At 46.3% G+C, this 16,476-nt stretch overlaps 1 protein-coding gene and 1 non-coding gene across 2 annotated transcripts in view; both read left to right on the forward strand.

The window, feature by feature from the left end:
• Positions 1–16,476, forward strand: part of robo3 (roundabout, axon guidance receptor, homolog 3 (Drosophila)) — a 560,989-nt gene that overhangs the window by 39,863 nt on the left and 504,650 nt on the right.
• LOC144608848 (U6 spliceosomal RNA) lies at positions 740–847 on the forward strand. Its single transcript, XR_013549244.1, has one exon. It is a non-coding gene; the product is annotated as a U6 spliceosomal RNA (small nuclear RNA).

Genomic DNA, 16,476 nt, shown 5'->3' on the forward strand with positions numbered 1-16,476 from the left:
AACACCGTAAATGTCTTGATGATAATCGTGTATTGTCTTTCTGCTGACTGGATAGCCCACAACAATAGCTTTTCACTGTACCTCGGTACACGTGACGATAAACTAAACTGACCTGTACTGAGATTGGTGTGAGGGGAAATAAGATTTTTTTAAAGATCGAAGACCAAAATAACTTTTAGAAAATGCAGATGGCAGTAAAAGCTACTGGCTTTTATTGTATCATCCCAATATGCAAATCTCCTTATTGTTATTGAGCAGGTGCACATATTTCAAATGTCTGACATTACCATAGATTACTCACTTGCCAACAAAATACTCCTTGCATCATTTATTCACAAAATGCTGGAGTAACTCAGCAGGTCAGGCAGCATCTCGGGAGAGAAGGAATGGGTGACGTTTCGGGTCGAGACCCTTCTTCAGACTGAAGAAGGATTTCGACCCGAAACGTCACCCATTCCTTCTCTCCCGAGATGCTGCCTGACCTGCTGAGTTACTCCAGCATTTTGTGAATAAATCGATTTGTACCAGCATCTGCAGTTATTTTCTTATACTCCTTGCATCATTATGATCTGAAAAGTTAATGCTGAGTGGAGTGCCAAGTTAACCTCTGCATTAACATTTTCACGCACCATAGCTTTAAGGTGAGGGGGGCAAGGTTTAAAGGAGATGTGCAAGGTAATTTCTTTTTTACACAGTGTGCCTAGTCCCTGGAACGCGCTGCCAGGGTTGATGGTTATAATTGCTCGCTTCGGCAGCACATATACTAAAATTGGAACGATACAGAGAAGATTAGCATGGCCCCTGTGCAAGGATGACACGCAAAAAAAAAAAAAAAAAAAAAAGGGTTGATGGTTGACGCAGATACGATAGTGGTATTAGAGGGGCTTTTGGTAGGCATTTGGATATTGCATGGAATGGAGGGATATTGATTACATGCAGGTCCGAGCATCATGTTCAGCACAGACATTGTGGGCCAAAGGTCCCTATTCTTGTGCTGTAGTGTAATATGCCCACAGCATTAGCCAGAGAAAGTACATCCAGTCAAAAGTGGATTGGAAGAAGGGTCCTGACCCGAAACGTCACCTATTCGTTTTCTCCAGATATGCTGTTTGACCGGCTGAGTTACTCCAGCTTTTTGTGTCTAACTTTGGATTGGAAAATTGGGGATGGCGGATAGGGATGGGGGAGGGAGATTAAAGAGGCATTCAATGCTCAGAGAGAAAAAAATAAAACAGATGGATCAAATGCAGAAGTGAAGTCGCAGTTAAGATGGAATGAATAATTGTCAGATCGATATTTTACAATGCTGAACCCTTTGTGAATACGTTCTGTGCTCTACTGAAGATTTTATAATGAGTACATTAAGATTGACAAGACACTCATGGTCTGACAGAAGTATTAACATAAACTGTTTCTGGGTGATTATGCAGCAAACAATCCAAAGATAAATATTAAAATTATATGCATATGTTTCGACAAAGTGCATCCTGCCACTGAGATGTGTAGTTCTGTCAGTCAACGGAAGATTAATACATTACTGCATTGTCATCAGAAGCAAAATGGAAACGGCAATGCATTTGGGAGCATCGTAGACTTTCTGTGAGTGTTGCTTTAGGCAAATTCATTCATTGCCGAAAACTCTTTATTCACACAATGCTGACCCTGGCGGCTTGTACTAAGCACTGTAGACGATGGGCCACATTTTAAACAGACTTATTGTTCCCATTATAGACACAAAAGCTGGAGTAACTCAGCGGGACAGGCAGCATCTCTGGAGAGATGGAATGGGTGACGTTTCAGGCCAAGACCCTTCTTCAGACTGGTTAGGGATAAGGGAAACGAGAGATATAGACGGTGATGTGGAGAGATAAAGAACAATGAATGAAAGATATGCAAAAATTAACAATGATAAAGGAAACAGGCCATTGTTAGCTGTTTGTAAGGTGAAAACGAGAAGCTATTGCTCCTATTTTTTTGTTCAGATCACTTGGATTTGTCTCGACCCGAAACGTCACCCATTCCTTCTCTCCAGAGATGCTGCCTGTTCCCCTGAGCGACTCCAGCATTTTGTGTCTATCTTCGGTTTAAACCAGCATCTGTAGTTCCTTCCTACACTTGGATTTGTTTGTTATGTTGTAAAAGAACATTGGAAAGAGAGAGCAGGATCTATTAAAGGTCATTTGAAATATTTTCATATTGCCACGTTGGCTTCCTCTTTGGTTTCTGCTCCTGCTTCCTCTCTCATTTCTTCTTGTCTTTTCCAAAATGCATTCCTAGGGATATGGTTTTGCGCATTGCACAGATTGAATCTTAAGTACTTTACCTGGTTCACTGGAGATCAACTTAAGAATATGGCCATTAATTAGAGGTCGGCTGCTCACTGAGTAACGAGCGATTAGCCGAGCCTTTGCAGAGTTGAGCAGTTCTTCTATAATGTGTTGATGTGAAAGAACCGTGAATGCTTTTGTGTGTCACAGGATTAGTGGATAAGGGCACCACACAGTAGCCATGCAGAGGTAATGGTTTGCATTCATCCCTTCTCTATATAGGGTAGCTTAGCTTAGCCGCTATTGGCACCGCAGTTAGGTTTCTGCAGTTGACAATGGTATCACTGAGAATTATAATCGAAAGCATAATAATTGGTCCAGGTTTCTACTTTTGAGTAGTATCCATGTTTAGTTTAGACATACAGCATGGAAACAGGCCCTTTGGCCCACCGGAATTGTCCGACACACTAGGGACAATTCACAATTTTATCAAAGCCAATTAATCTACAAACCTTTACCTCTTTGGAGTGTGGGAGAAACCGGAGCACCCGAGGAAAACCCAGGCAGTCACGGGGAGAACGTGCAAACTCTGTACAGACAGCACCTGTAGTCAGGATCGAACCCAAGTCTCTGTTACTGTAAGGCAGCAACTCTACTGCTGTGCCACCGTGCCGCCCTAATGTTAGAAGGTGCATGTATGGGTGTTGGTTAGGGGCAGTATTTGACTTGCGGGGATAACTTCAAATAAAGTCTAAGGCCAAATAAAGTAACAAAGTGCTGGAATAACTCAGTGGGTGAGGCAGCATCCCTGGGGAGCATGTAGTGGTGACGTTACGGGTCAGAACCCTTCTTCAGACTGAGTTTAGGCCACTGCCTTTGCTGCTGACAGTAACTCAGTGCATGATATGATGAACTGGTTAATATTGTTGTCTCAACCGGGTTGTGATGACCAATGTGATTGCCAATTGTTGGTTTGTTACTGCAGTGTTTTTATCGGAAGGAACTGCAGATGCTGGTTTAGACTGAAGATAGACACAAAAAGTTGGAGTAACTCCAGTTACTCCAAAAGTAAAAGTTAGTCCAGCTTTTTGTGTCTGTGTACTGTTTGTATACCTGATGCCAGACTCCTGAAGTAGATACTCAATGGTTCAGATGCACAATCCTCGATTAGTACAAAGTGTATAGAAATAGTCTATTGTGACCGCATGCAAGAGTCGCCAGGTTTTGGTGCCATTTTCAAACTCCAGTCCTGTCCACGTGCTTGGTCTTCTTTAGCGGTGCCTGATCCAGGCGAAATCCAGACAATAGGTGCAGGAGGAGGCCATTCGGCCCTTCGAGCCAACACCGCCATTCAATGTGATCATGGCTGATCATGGCTGATCATGGCTGATCATTCTCAATCAGTACCCCGTTCCTGCCTTCTCCCCATTCCCCCTGACTCTGCTATCCTTAAGAGCTCTATCTAGCTCTCTCTTGAATGCATTTAGCGAACTGGCCTCCACTGCCTTCTGAGGCAGAGAATTCCACAGATTCACAACTCTCTGACTGAAAAGGTTTTTCCTCATCTCAGTTCTAAATGGCCTACCTCTTATTCTTAAACTGTGGCCCTTTGTTCTGGACTCCCCCAACATTGGGAACATGTTTCCTGCCTCTAACGTGTCCAACCCCTTAATAAGGGCAGCTGCATGACCTCCAGCCATCACGTTTCCCAGCTCTGTTACAGCAGGCCAGTGGAAGGGTAGAGCAAACGATTCAAAAATGTTCTCAAAGCGTCTTTGAACAACTATATTACAAAGGTAGCAACAAGGACCAACAGATGGTTGTGTACACGTGAAGGCACAAAGTGCTGCAGTAACTCAATGGGTCAGGCAGCATCTCCGGAGAACCTGGAAGAATGATAGTTTGGGTCCCGACCTGGAACGTCACCTGTCCCTGTTCTCCAGAGAAGCTGCCTGGCCCGCTGAGTTATTCCATCACTTTGCGTGTCTTTTTTTAATATACCACCACGCATGAGACCCTCCCCCCCATGATTACTCCAAATGTAGAAGGATCTGCTGGTATGGCTCTAAGAACCTGGAGTCCGCTTGTCAAATACACATGGAAAAGCAAGCCAACACATGGACGGAACCTAAACCTAAACCTTGTCCAGGCTGATTGTCGGCTTGTGTTTTGAATATGTCTACCATTTTTTAAATAATGTAAAGGGTTTGTTGATGAAGAGCAGAGGCCAACTTTTACAGTTCAGATCCTGTGGTCATTCACCAGAGCGGTGTTTGTAAGTACTTGTTGTTTATGAGCTGTCTGTCTGATGTCTTGGAGAATTGAAGGTACCTTCAAGTGCATGCGTTTTGTAACATAGCACTAATGTTGCAGACCATTCCAGAGAAACTCCACCATTCACCATTAGGCTTGTATACACTGGAATTTAGAAGGATGAGAGGGGATCTTATTGAAACATATAAGATTATTAAGGGATTGGACACGTTAGAGGCACGAAACATGTTCCCAATGTTGGGGGAGTCCAGAACCAAGGGCCACAGTTTAAGAATAAGGGGTAGGCAATTTAGAACGGAGATGAGGAAAAACATTTTCAGTCAGAGAGTTGTGAATCTGTGGAATTCTCTGCCTCAGAAGGCCGTGGAGGCCAATTCTGTGGATGCTTTCCAGAGAGAGCTAGATAGAGCTCTTTAAGATAGCGGAGTCAGGGGGTATGGGGAGAAGGCAGGAACGGGGTACTGATTGTGAATCATCAGCCATGATCACATTGAATGGCAGTGCTGGGTCGAAGGGCCAAATGGCCTACTCCTGCACCTATTGTTTATTGTCTATTGTCAAAACTAAACGTATAAGGCCATATCAAATGTTCATTGAAAGGAGCACCTGAAGAGAAGGCATATTTCTGGAGGGAATTTCAGAGAAGAGGGAGCTGAAAACATGATCGCCAATTGGTTGAATAATGGAAATAAAAAATATTTAGGGTACATTGGGGGGTGTGCTGAGGGGGGCAGTGAAGGTTTATCAAGGCTTGAGCTCATTAGGGTAACATTTATGGATTTGGGTTCCCACTGTTGAGCTTTGCCCATCAGTGTCACATTTCAGGAACACTGATCAGAAATCACTGTGCCGGCACAATCCTTGCCTATTATTCCTCATGGGAATCTTGCAGGGATCACTAACCTCTGTGCGCAAAGGTCCACCCCATTCTTTTCCCAGCATGCCGAGCACTGTAGGTGGTAGACCAATGCTTAAGGTATTGATTGTTGCTGCATTTCAGTCATTACTTTAGCTGCGACTCAAAGTACATCTAATTAGGTTTTCAGGCGCTGCTGAGAGGGAGAGTTGGTGAGAAAATAGCTGAGACCTTTACAAAAATACAGTACTGTGGCACCCTCAACACGGGAAAAAAGAAAAATAATGGATTGTAAAACAGATGTAGCAGAATTTTTGCAGGGCAATGCTAAGGGACAGTTGGATAGTTGAGTCGGTGTGAGAAAGTATGCACAAGTAGATTATTGGTGAAGCACTAAGTGCTGGAGAAACTCAATGGATAAGGCAGCATCTGTGGAGGGAATAAACAGGCGATGCTTCAGACTGATTGCAGTGGGGGAGAAAGCTATGAGTAAGTGGTCGGGATCGCAGGACAAAGCCTGACAAATGACAGGTGGATACAAGTGAGAGGGTTTTACTTGACAGCTGTGTGGAGTAAGTGACAAAGGCTCGCGACACCAAGGAGGCAAAATGGTGTTAGATGCAACTGCTACACAGACATTGTGATGAGCTCTTTGGGAGTATTGGTCAGAGTTCCTCCTGATGGAAGTCTAATCACAGCACATTAACTTAAACGATGCAAGTCTTCAAAGCAATGTAGTGACCAAAAGATATTGGAATGTTTATGCAGAGGTGGTAATGATTTGGAGATAGTTTTCAAAAGTGAAAGTGCTTAATGGAATATAATTGTAGGGCCAAGGAAGAGAGAAGGGGTGTGTGTGTGTGTGGGGGGGGGGGGGGGGGGGGGGGGGGAGGAGGAAGTGATTGAGCTCATTTCATTTTGTAACGATTCTATGATTCTATGAATGAGTTACAATGAACAAACTTGAGCTGCACGGTGTAAATAGATGATCAAGTGATCTGCAGGAAGGAACTGCAGATGCTGGTTTACGCCGAAGATAGACACAAACTGCTGGAGCAACTCAGCGGGACAGGCAGCATCTCTGGAGAGAAGGAACGGGTGATCCCGAAGAAGGGTCTCGACCCGAAACGTCACCCATTCCTTCTCTCCAGAGATGCTGCCTGTCCCGCTGAGTTACTCCAGCATTTTGGGATCAAGTGATTTTGCTGTTATATGCAGAGCTGACCACTTACTCCTAGACCAGAGACTATTCAATATCTCCCTTTGGTAATCAGCGGCACACCACCCCTTCCATAGCTTGTTACATGGTGGCATCTCGTGATGTGTTTTTGCACCTGTCGGCAATTTTATTTACTGTCTAGAAGCATCTAACAGGGATGGAAGGAGAGCTCATCCAGCCATCGACCACAAAAGAGAATGGAATGTGTAGGAAGGAACTGTAGTTGCTGGTTTACACTGAAGATAGACACAAAATGCTGGAGTAACTCAGCGGGTCAGGCAGCATCTCTGGATAGAAATGGGTGATGTTTTGGGTCGAGACCCTTCTTCAGAATAAGGGTCTCAACCCGAAACGCCACCCATTCATTCTCTCCGGAGATGCTGTCTGTCCCGCTGAGTTACTCCAGCAATTTGTGTCGAGATTCAAAGAGAAGGGAATGCTTGCTTGAAGAAAATGAAATTTGCAAGACCTTCTTACACAGGGAAGGAGAAGGAGAGAGGAGTTAATTGGAAAACTGGGAGTTAGGACAGGTATAATGGGCAGATTGGCCTCCGTCCTCTGCTGCAGAATTCTGTCAAGCGCGCCTACAGATGCGTCAATAATGTATACTGTGAAAGCCCCCTGGTAGAAAGGGATCAGCTACACTTATGGAGGGATTATAAATCCTACAGTGAGTAGAGGAAGAGCAATTGGACTCAACTTTTATTTTGCACAACTCTCCTTACAGCAATGACGGGGTTACGATAGAATAAAGAGAGAAAGGATGGTGGGGGTGGGGGGCGGGGATAACTGATTAAACACAGGCCTGGAAAACATCCACACCTGAATGCATTAGGTAAATATTCCTCATAATTAGGTAATGTTTCAGAGAAAATGTATCATTTTCTTAATGAGATGTGACAGCACCATTAACACTTGTCCAGGGTGGAATATTCCCTGACGTTGTCTCTATGCAGCTCACAGGAGCTCCAGTTGCTGTTGACAGTGAGACTGTGCTGGCTCGAACCTTCCAAGAAAGAGCATTAACTGGTGGCATTGTTAAGGAGCTAATTACATGGTGTAAAGAGTGGATATTATTTATTCTGCGTTATCCCACCTGCAAGCATTTGCGGTCATTTCTGTCGCCGTGGAAACAATTAGCTTCCCACTGGCGGTCTTGCAGGAAGCAGCCAATATCAGCGAGCCCTGCTGGGAGGTTGAAGCACCATCCCCTTTGCTCCTGTTTTCACCCACCTCCCTCTACCCCCCCCCCCCCCCCCCCCTCTCGAACCCCCGCCATCCCTCACAAAACACCACATGCACAGTATGCTAAAGAGGAGGCAGCCCTGTTTCATGTTTTCGCCAGCAAGGGTCAATAAGGTGACTTGAGTCGGAGCGACAAAAAATGCAATCGGGTTGAGAGGCAGTGATTAAACCATGATTTTATTTGCATGGAGAAACCTGCCGGTGTGCACATTTGAGTGCTAATTTTGCGGCAGATAGCGCTGGGTGTATCAACTTCCCTCTGTTGGAAAGGGGGCATTTTGTCCTCTGTTTGCAATTATCAGAGCAATTGGAACTGACAGTCATCTCCGCAGAGAATACAAAAGGTAGAAGAGGAAATGTTGGAAGCGCAAAGGGAGTGAGATACCGACAGGAGCAGAGAATAGGCGGTCGACACAGAGGGACTGAGACAGAAGAAGTGGGAGATATGAAAGTAAAGTCGCAGATTCTGTGCTCCCGGCAGGCAGGCACATTTCAATGGAGTGCAGGCCAGAGATAAGGCCACAATACCACAGTGACGACTCCTTGACCTGAGCTGTCTTGGGGCTGTCCACTGGGAACACTTTGGTCTGTTTACCCTATAGGGAGATCCAAGAGAGACAGATACAAAGGCAAACACGTGAACAGTTAAAGAGAGAAGAAAAGCAAGCCAAGCAATGATAAATAAAGAGTAGGGCAGATCCAGACAGATATAAAAGCAAACAGAAAGGCTGAGACACACATAAAGTATGAAGAGAGACCCATAGACAGTTGAGACTAGCTGACTGAAAATATCTAAATAAAATTGATGGAAATAATTTAGGTAAGGTTATGAAGAAATATGGATCCAAATTGGATTAGTGAAAATGACAAAGTGACAGTTGGCGCAGCTGGTAGAACTGCTGCCTCACTGCCCAAAAGACCCGGGTTCGATCGTGACCTCCAGTGCGGTCTGTGTGGAGTTTGCATGATCTCCCTGAGAGGGCGTGGGGTTCATTCGGGGGCTCCTGCTTCCTCCCACATCCCGAAAACGTGTGGGTTTGTACGTTAATTGGCTTCTGTCCTCAGTTCCACCAAGAACGAAGATGGATCATTGCAACTGCTTTGAACACTCTGTAGCTTTGTCACCAACTATACGTGGCGACTCTTTGCCTACTTGTGCACGGCATGCAAAACAAAGAGGTTCACTGTTACGTGTCACTTGTGTTAACGTGTCATTCACTCATTCATTCATTGATAGTCAGTCACTGGGAATGATTCTTGCCTTTGATTCATCATTGGCTTTCCAGCGGACAATAAGCTGATCCATCATGCTTGGTGCATGTCTCTGAAAGGAAGGTTCAATGATTCAACGAAACTTTATTGTCGCATGTGCCTACGTTGAGTGAAATACTTTGTTTTGCACGCAATCCGGTGAAATCATACAGCAGGCCTCACCTAGGCAGTCGACAAATGTTTCTGCCGCCGACAAACTTACTAAAATTTAGCGAACAGTCTTATCTTATTCTCACAGCGGTGAACCAGGTCTGAGGCTCCATGTAGCTACAGGTGGCCCTTCACACCAGGTCCCCCTTGCTGCAGTTCCTTCCAACACATTCCGTCTGCTCCACTGCAAAATCTCCTCAAGGTATGTCTACCTTGAAGTTCTCTCCTCCTCTCTCTGACGAGAGTTCTGCAACATCCTCTCTCGCTGCTCCCCCTCTGTGCGTAGCTTTCATTCATTGTTCTTTGCCTCTCTACATCATCATCTACATCTCTCCGCTTCCTTTATCCTTAACTGGTCTGAAGAAGGGTCTCGACCCAGAACGCCACCCGTTCCTCCTCCCCAGAGATGCTGCCTGTCCCGCTGAGTTACTCCAGCTTTTTGTGTCTATCCCCCTTCAATCTCGGCAGTCACTCCCCCCCAACTCCCCCCCCCCCCCCTCCTCCCCGCCCCGCTAGTTCCCCTTCATTCTTGCCGGTGGTTGGGGAGGGGATGGAGAGGAACCGTGAGAAGAGCAGTGGAAGGATATCATCATTCTAAATATCAGCAGGTCTGACCTGACGAGGACGTCTAAACAGATCTTTTAAAAGCTGTTCAGGGGAAAGAGCAGTGCCAGCTCTAAAATGAGATGTACAGTGGGGAAAACGTGCTAATGGAAAGCTCAGACGGTACTTGCATCCCATGGGTGGTGCTTAATCGCAGCGGGAGCTCCACAAGATGGGTCTGCAGAGGAGATCATTGGTTTCCAGTGGCAGGACACGCACTGCGTGTGCAACTCAGCGCCAGTCGGCAGCTAATTAAAATAGGATTGAAATATGTTTATTTGAAATAATTCTGCTTAAATAATATATTTGCCATTTAGCTCCTCATTTGATGTTAGCTGGGTCTGCCCAGTTAAACACCCCTATTAAAAGGAAAATTAATTTCCAGAGTTGGGAGTTCACTAATAATCAACGGATTTGGCATTCATATCTCCATGGCAACCTTGCATTAGCCCAATATTAATATGGCTCAAGGACCAAAATGTACTTTGATGCTCGGCTGGAAGGGGGGGCTTTGAGGGAGACAATAGATTTCTGTGCCATCGGCCGTTAGATCCCTTTGGAGTTACATCGTACAGATCCTCTGACAGAAAGGCACAAGATAAATCTGTACATTTTGCTGCCAATGTTTCCATTAGTTTCTCGCCTACGACTCCACCCCCACCAGAATCTGTTTCCAAATTTGTTTGCAGACTGCTCAACTTTTCGTTTAGTTTGGAGATGCAGCGTGGAAACAGGCCCTTCGGCCCACCAAGTCCGCAGCGACCAACAATCACCCCGTACACTAGTTCTATGTTATCCCAATTTTTGTATCCTACACTCTAGGGACAATTTTGCAGAAGCCAATTAACTTACAAACCTGCACATCTTTGGAATTGTGGGAGAAAATCGGAGCACCCGGAGAAAACCCACGCGGTCACAGGTAGAACGTGCAAACTCCGCACAGTCAGCGCCAATGGTCAGGATCAAACCTGGGTCTCTGGCGCTGTGAGACAGCAACTCTACGATCGCCCACAGATTTGATTGTAAGAGTTGGTCTTGGCATGATGTTGGGTCCAGACGTTGTGGCTCGAAGGGCCTCTTTCTGTGGTGTGCTATTCAATGCTTTATGTTTACCTTCACCTGATGCACGGGCTACAGCCACGTTCAGTTCCCCTATGTTGGTTGGTAAGACGTGTTCTGAGAGGGTTGGCATGGGCAGTTGGTTATATCCATTAAGTCCCACTGTCCTTCAGCAAAATGGATTCACGAGGAACTGCAGATGGTGGAATCTTTAGCAAAACACATATTTCTGGAGTAACTCAGTGGGCCAGACAACATCTCTGGAAGAGATGCACTATGGAAACAGGCCCTTCGGCCCACTAAGTCCACACCAGCCAATGATCACCCGCACACTAGTTTGATGTTATCCCAGCTTGGTATCCTACGCACTGGGGACAATCTCTGGAAAACATGCCTCTCCTTACCTGACACACTGTGGTCTCCTCTTCATCTCTAGCCTTGACCAGGCACACAGACACCACTTACAAATACTACAGTGCTCTCAGGGACTCCCTAAAGATACTGAGACTTGACCTACACGTGCTGAGACTTGACCTACACGTGCTTGACACATCCACACCTCATTTCCACCTTTCAGAGGCGTTCCCTACACTGGGACACTCTCACAGATAACTTGCTAATCCAGGCACACTCACAACCCCCCAACACTCCCAACCCCCCAACCAGTGGCATCTGTCACTCTGTTCTCCACACCTAGGCACACTCACAACCCCCTACACTCACAACCTCCCACACTCACAACCCCCTACACTCACAACCCCCCACACTCACAACCCCCCACACTCACAACCCCCCCCCCCTGCAATAGTAAGGCAGACTCTCAAAGATCCCCTGTAAATAATAACATACACTTGGGAACAACTTGCAAATACCTTGTCCACCCCATCTGCTGAAGAAGGGTCTCAACCCGAAACGCCACCCATTCCTTCTCTCCAGAGATGCTGCCTGTCCCGCTGAGTAACTCCAGCTTTTTGTGTCTATCTTTGGCTTAAACCAGCATTTGCAGTTTACTTCATACGCCCCTCGCATGTACCCACCTTTCACCTGTCAGGCTTTGTTCCATCCCCACCTCATTTCCACCTTTTTTGCCCCCCCCCCCGGCCGTACTACACTCAGTCTGAGGAAAGGTCCCGACCCGAAGAGTCACCTATCCATGTCCTCCATGAATGCTGCCTGTCCTGCTGTGTTACTCCAGCACTTGGTATTTTACACACTATCCTTCCTTTGATCTTCCTATTCTGCAGAATTGAACAGATGATTGATCTTCTTGTTCATTTCTACAGCTTGACCAAGCCTCCTTAAGAATAACAATTGCAACAGAATTGGTTAATTCAGCATAGAAGACTGGTTCATGACAAGAAACTGCCAGCATTCCCAGACTGATGCTACGATCCAGTCCACAGGAGGTGTTCTAACAATCTTGTTCATTGAGATTTTCCGGCTGTTTTTTTTAATTTCTCTCCTCGATCCTTATTCAGGGTTAGCTTAGTTTAGATACACAGCGCAGAAACAGGCCCTTCGGCCCACCCAGTCCGACCGACTGGCGAGACAATTTTGTACATTGATACCAAGCCAATTAACCTACAAACCTGGATGTCTTTGGAGTGTGGGCGGAACCCGAAAACCTCTGAGAAAATCCACGCAGGCCACGGGGAGAACGTACAAACTCCGTACAGGCAGCACCCGTAGTCAGAATCGAACCCGGGTCTCTGGCGCTGTAAGACAGTAGCTCTACCGCTGCGCCACCGTATCGCCCTTGTGTGTACCAGTCAAAGTTGGAATTCAGGTTTAGAGGAACTCCAACCGTGATCAAGTATGCATAACCTGTTTACATCTGAGGGCAATTATTTTCATACAGATACATCATAATTGGTGTTGAAACACTTTACCGGAACGTGTGAATCTGTCAAACTTGTAATCGTGAGTGAGCTGGGTAGAAGTGTGTGCTCTAGATGTTTAAATTAATTTACAGAGTGACAGATGCCAGTGGTTGCAAAAGTTGTAATGGCACCTGGGTCATGCTTGGCATGGGTGAAGGCAAGCAGTTACATGAGGTTATTGTCATTCTGCTCAGGAGTACCCTCATTGTGTGTTCTGCCATTCAATTAGATCGTGGCTGAGCTCTATCCTGGCTCATGCTACCTGTCTCAGTTCCTTAATCCGGATATTCTTTACTGAACAGGCCTTGTGCATAAATCTTTGGATATCTTCTTCCTTGTGCTCCTGCATTTCAATCAGGGACACACTGCGCGATATCCTTGACCTGCCTGCAGAGTGGAGTTGCAAAGCTTTGAAGGACTGCTGACAGAGGGGAAGGGATTATTAGCCCAGCAGCTAGGAATCTGCAATAAAAAGAGGAAATCTCAGCAGGTCAGGCTGTTTTCAGGGAGAGAGAAACAGAATTAGCATTTCAAGGCAGACACTTTCTGGCAGCACTGAGAAAATTTAAGATATGTGGAAAGTATACCTTTCCACATATCTTAAATTTTCTCAGTGTAGCCAAAAAAGGTCTGCCTTGAAATGCTAATTCTGTTTCTCTCTCCCTGGAAACAGCATGTTGACCTACAGACCTGTAGGTTCTGAGCCAACGAGTTCTGAGCCAAACGCAGGCACATGGAAATAGCTTGGATGGGACATCTTGCTCTGCATGAGAGAGTTGGGCCAAAGGACCTGTTTCCCTGCTGTATAACAGTGGCGCAGTGGTAGAGTTGCTGCCAAAGACCCGGGTTCGATCCTGACAATGGGTTTGTACATTCTCCCTGTAACCGTGTGGGCTTTCTCCGGGTGCTCTGGTTTCCACCCACATTCCAAAGACGTACAGGTCTGTAGGTTAATTGCCTTTGGCAAGTTGTAAAATTGTCCCTAGTGTGTCAGATAGTGTTAGTGTACAGGGTGATCGCTGGTCGGTCCAGACTCAGTGGGTACAAGGGCTCGTTTCCGCCCTGTATCTATAACGTCTAAAGATTCTATGATTCTAAGGCTCTAAATATTGAAGAAAGAGGGGAGTAGTCGGAGAACGAAGGGATGCATGCTGCGATAAAGGCCCTTTGGCCTACCTTGTCGATGTAGACCAGACATGTCTATGAGGAGAGACTGAGCAGACTGGGGTTGTTTTCCCTGGAGCAGAGAAGGCTGAGAGGAGACATGATCGAGGTGTACAAGATCATGAGGGGCATAGATAAGGTAGATGGCGGGGAACTTCTTCCACTGGTGGAAGGTTCAACAACGAGGGGACATAGATACAGGGTAAGGGGAGGGAGGTTTCGGGGGGATGTGAGAAAGAACTTTTTCACCCAAAGGGTGGTTGGAGTCTGGAACTCACTGCCTGGGGTGGTGGTGGAGGCGGGAACACTCACAACGTTTAAGAGGCATTTGGATGGGCACTTGAAATGCTACAACATTCAGGGCTACGGTCCAAATGCGGGAAAATGGGATTAAAATTAGACTGTGTTTGGTAACGGGCGGCGCGGACACGATGGGCCGAAGGGCCTCTTTCTGTGCTGTAGGACTCTATGACTCTATGACTCTATGTCCAAAGTCCGGCCCGGGGGCCAATCGCGGCCCGAGGTCAGATTTTGTACAGCCCGCAGCTTCCATCTTAAAATGTATTATTTATGGCCCGTCAGCACTGTCTAACAGAATGAAGGTAGGGGGAGGGGAAGGGAGAGGGCGACTACACCTCCCAGCGGTCAGTGCTGCCCGACCTCCCCCCCCCCCCCGAGCGGGAGAGGCGACGGCGACTACACTTCCCGGTGGCGGGGTTGAGGGCGTGCGGGCGGGGACGGGACGGAAGATTGAAGAAGGGTCTCGACCCGTAACATCACCCATTCTTTCTCTCCTGAGATGCTGCCTGGCTGGCTGAGTTACTCCAGCATTTTTGTGTCTACTTTGATGTATTTAGTATGTGGGAAGAAACTGGATCACCTGAAGAAAGCCCAGCTCGTCCAAGGAGTAATACGTGGACACCACAAAGTGTACCCGAATTCAGGATTGAATGCAGGCCGCTGGAGCTGTGAGGCAGCAGCTCCTTTAGCTGTGTCAGTGTACTCCCCCTGTGTGACAAAGCTCTTGGAAAGGCATCCTCGTTTTGGCAACCCCACCACATGGCACTGGATAGCAACCGAGATTTAAGCTTTCTCTGCCGCAACTCAGAGTCCTAGGCACTAATTGTAATGCTTCTAACAACTGCATCAGTCTCTCAGAGCCATGCTGTTATCAGCAGGGATAGTGTAGAGGGATCAAAAACCTTTTCATTAACGAGACGTGCTTTCAAAATAATAAAGAGAAGTTATGCAAATGTGCTTCTAATATCTCATTACTCATTCATTAATCAGTGATTACAAATGCATATTGAGGCCAAACCCAGTGCAGATAGATTATGAATGTATCTCTCAAATGGACAGAAGAGGCTCGGTGGCGCAATGGTCCCGGGCTCGACTGGGACCCGGGCTCGACTAGGACTCCGACAAGGAATCCTATCTGTACGGAGTTTGCATCTTCTCCCTGTGACCACGTGAGTTTTCTCTGGGTGCTCTGGTTTCCTCCCACATTCCAAAGACGTACAGGTTTGTAGGTTAATTGGCTTTGGTAAAAATGGTAAATTGTCCCTAGTGTGTGTAGGATAGTGCTAGCATATGTGATGATCACTGGTTGGCACAGACTCAGTGGGCCGAAAGTCCTGTTTCCACATTGTATCTTTATAGTCTAAAGGAGCTATTACCGCTTCATATTCTTGCCAAGGACTAGCTTTAAAAGACTGCAGCAAAATAAAGAGGAATAAGAGTATGCCATTGAGCACCTCAAGGGAACTCCACTGGTGGACATTTTAAAAGGATGAATCATGGACCTGTTGTACCATTTTAAGGCTGATAAAAGGTCCCATTTGGGTCAATAATTATGAAGCAAACCTTCTGACCCAACGTATGCCATTCAAACCTGACTTAGTGACAATATTATTCACTGCCAGGTCTGACCTGAACCCAATGCATGTAGTCTAGTCTCCAGGTAGATTACTTAAACCCGACGGATTCACCTAAAGCAGGCCTTCAATAAGACACAAAGTACTGAAGTCAAGAGTGTTTTATTGTCATATATCAAGTTTGTAGTTCAGAGCGTATTTGGAATTCGTAGTGTTCAGAGCCTGGTGATTGTTGGGAAGAAGCTGTCCCTAGATCTGGGCGTGACGGTTTTCAGACTTGTACACCTTCTTTCCGATGGCAGGAGTGAAATGAGAGCACGTTCAGGGTGGTGTGGGTCTTTGATGATGCTGGCTGCCTTTTTGAGGCACTGCCTCCTGTAGATCCCTTTGATGCCGGGATGTCAATACCTAGAAACTCAGCAGGTCAGGCACCACCTGTTGAGGGAACGGACAGATGACGTTTCAGCTCACTGACAATAGACAATAGACAATAGACAATAGACAATAGACAATAGACAATAGGTGCAGGAGTAGGCCATTCAGCCCTTCGAGCCAGCACCACCATTCAATGCGATCATGGCTGATCACTCTCAATCAGTACCCCATTCCTGCC

Source organism: Rhinoraja longicauda, chromosome 32 (assembly GCF_053455715.1).
Source record: "Rhinoraja longicauda isolate Sanriku21f chromosome 32, sRhiLon1.1, whole genome shotgun sequence".
Lineage (NCBI taxonomy): Eukaryota > Metazoa > Chordata > Chondrichthyes > Rajiformes > Arhynchobatidae > Rhinoraja > Rhinoraja longicauda.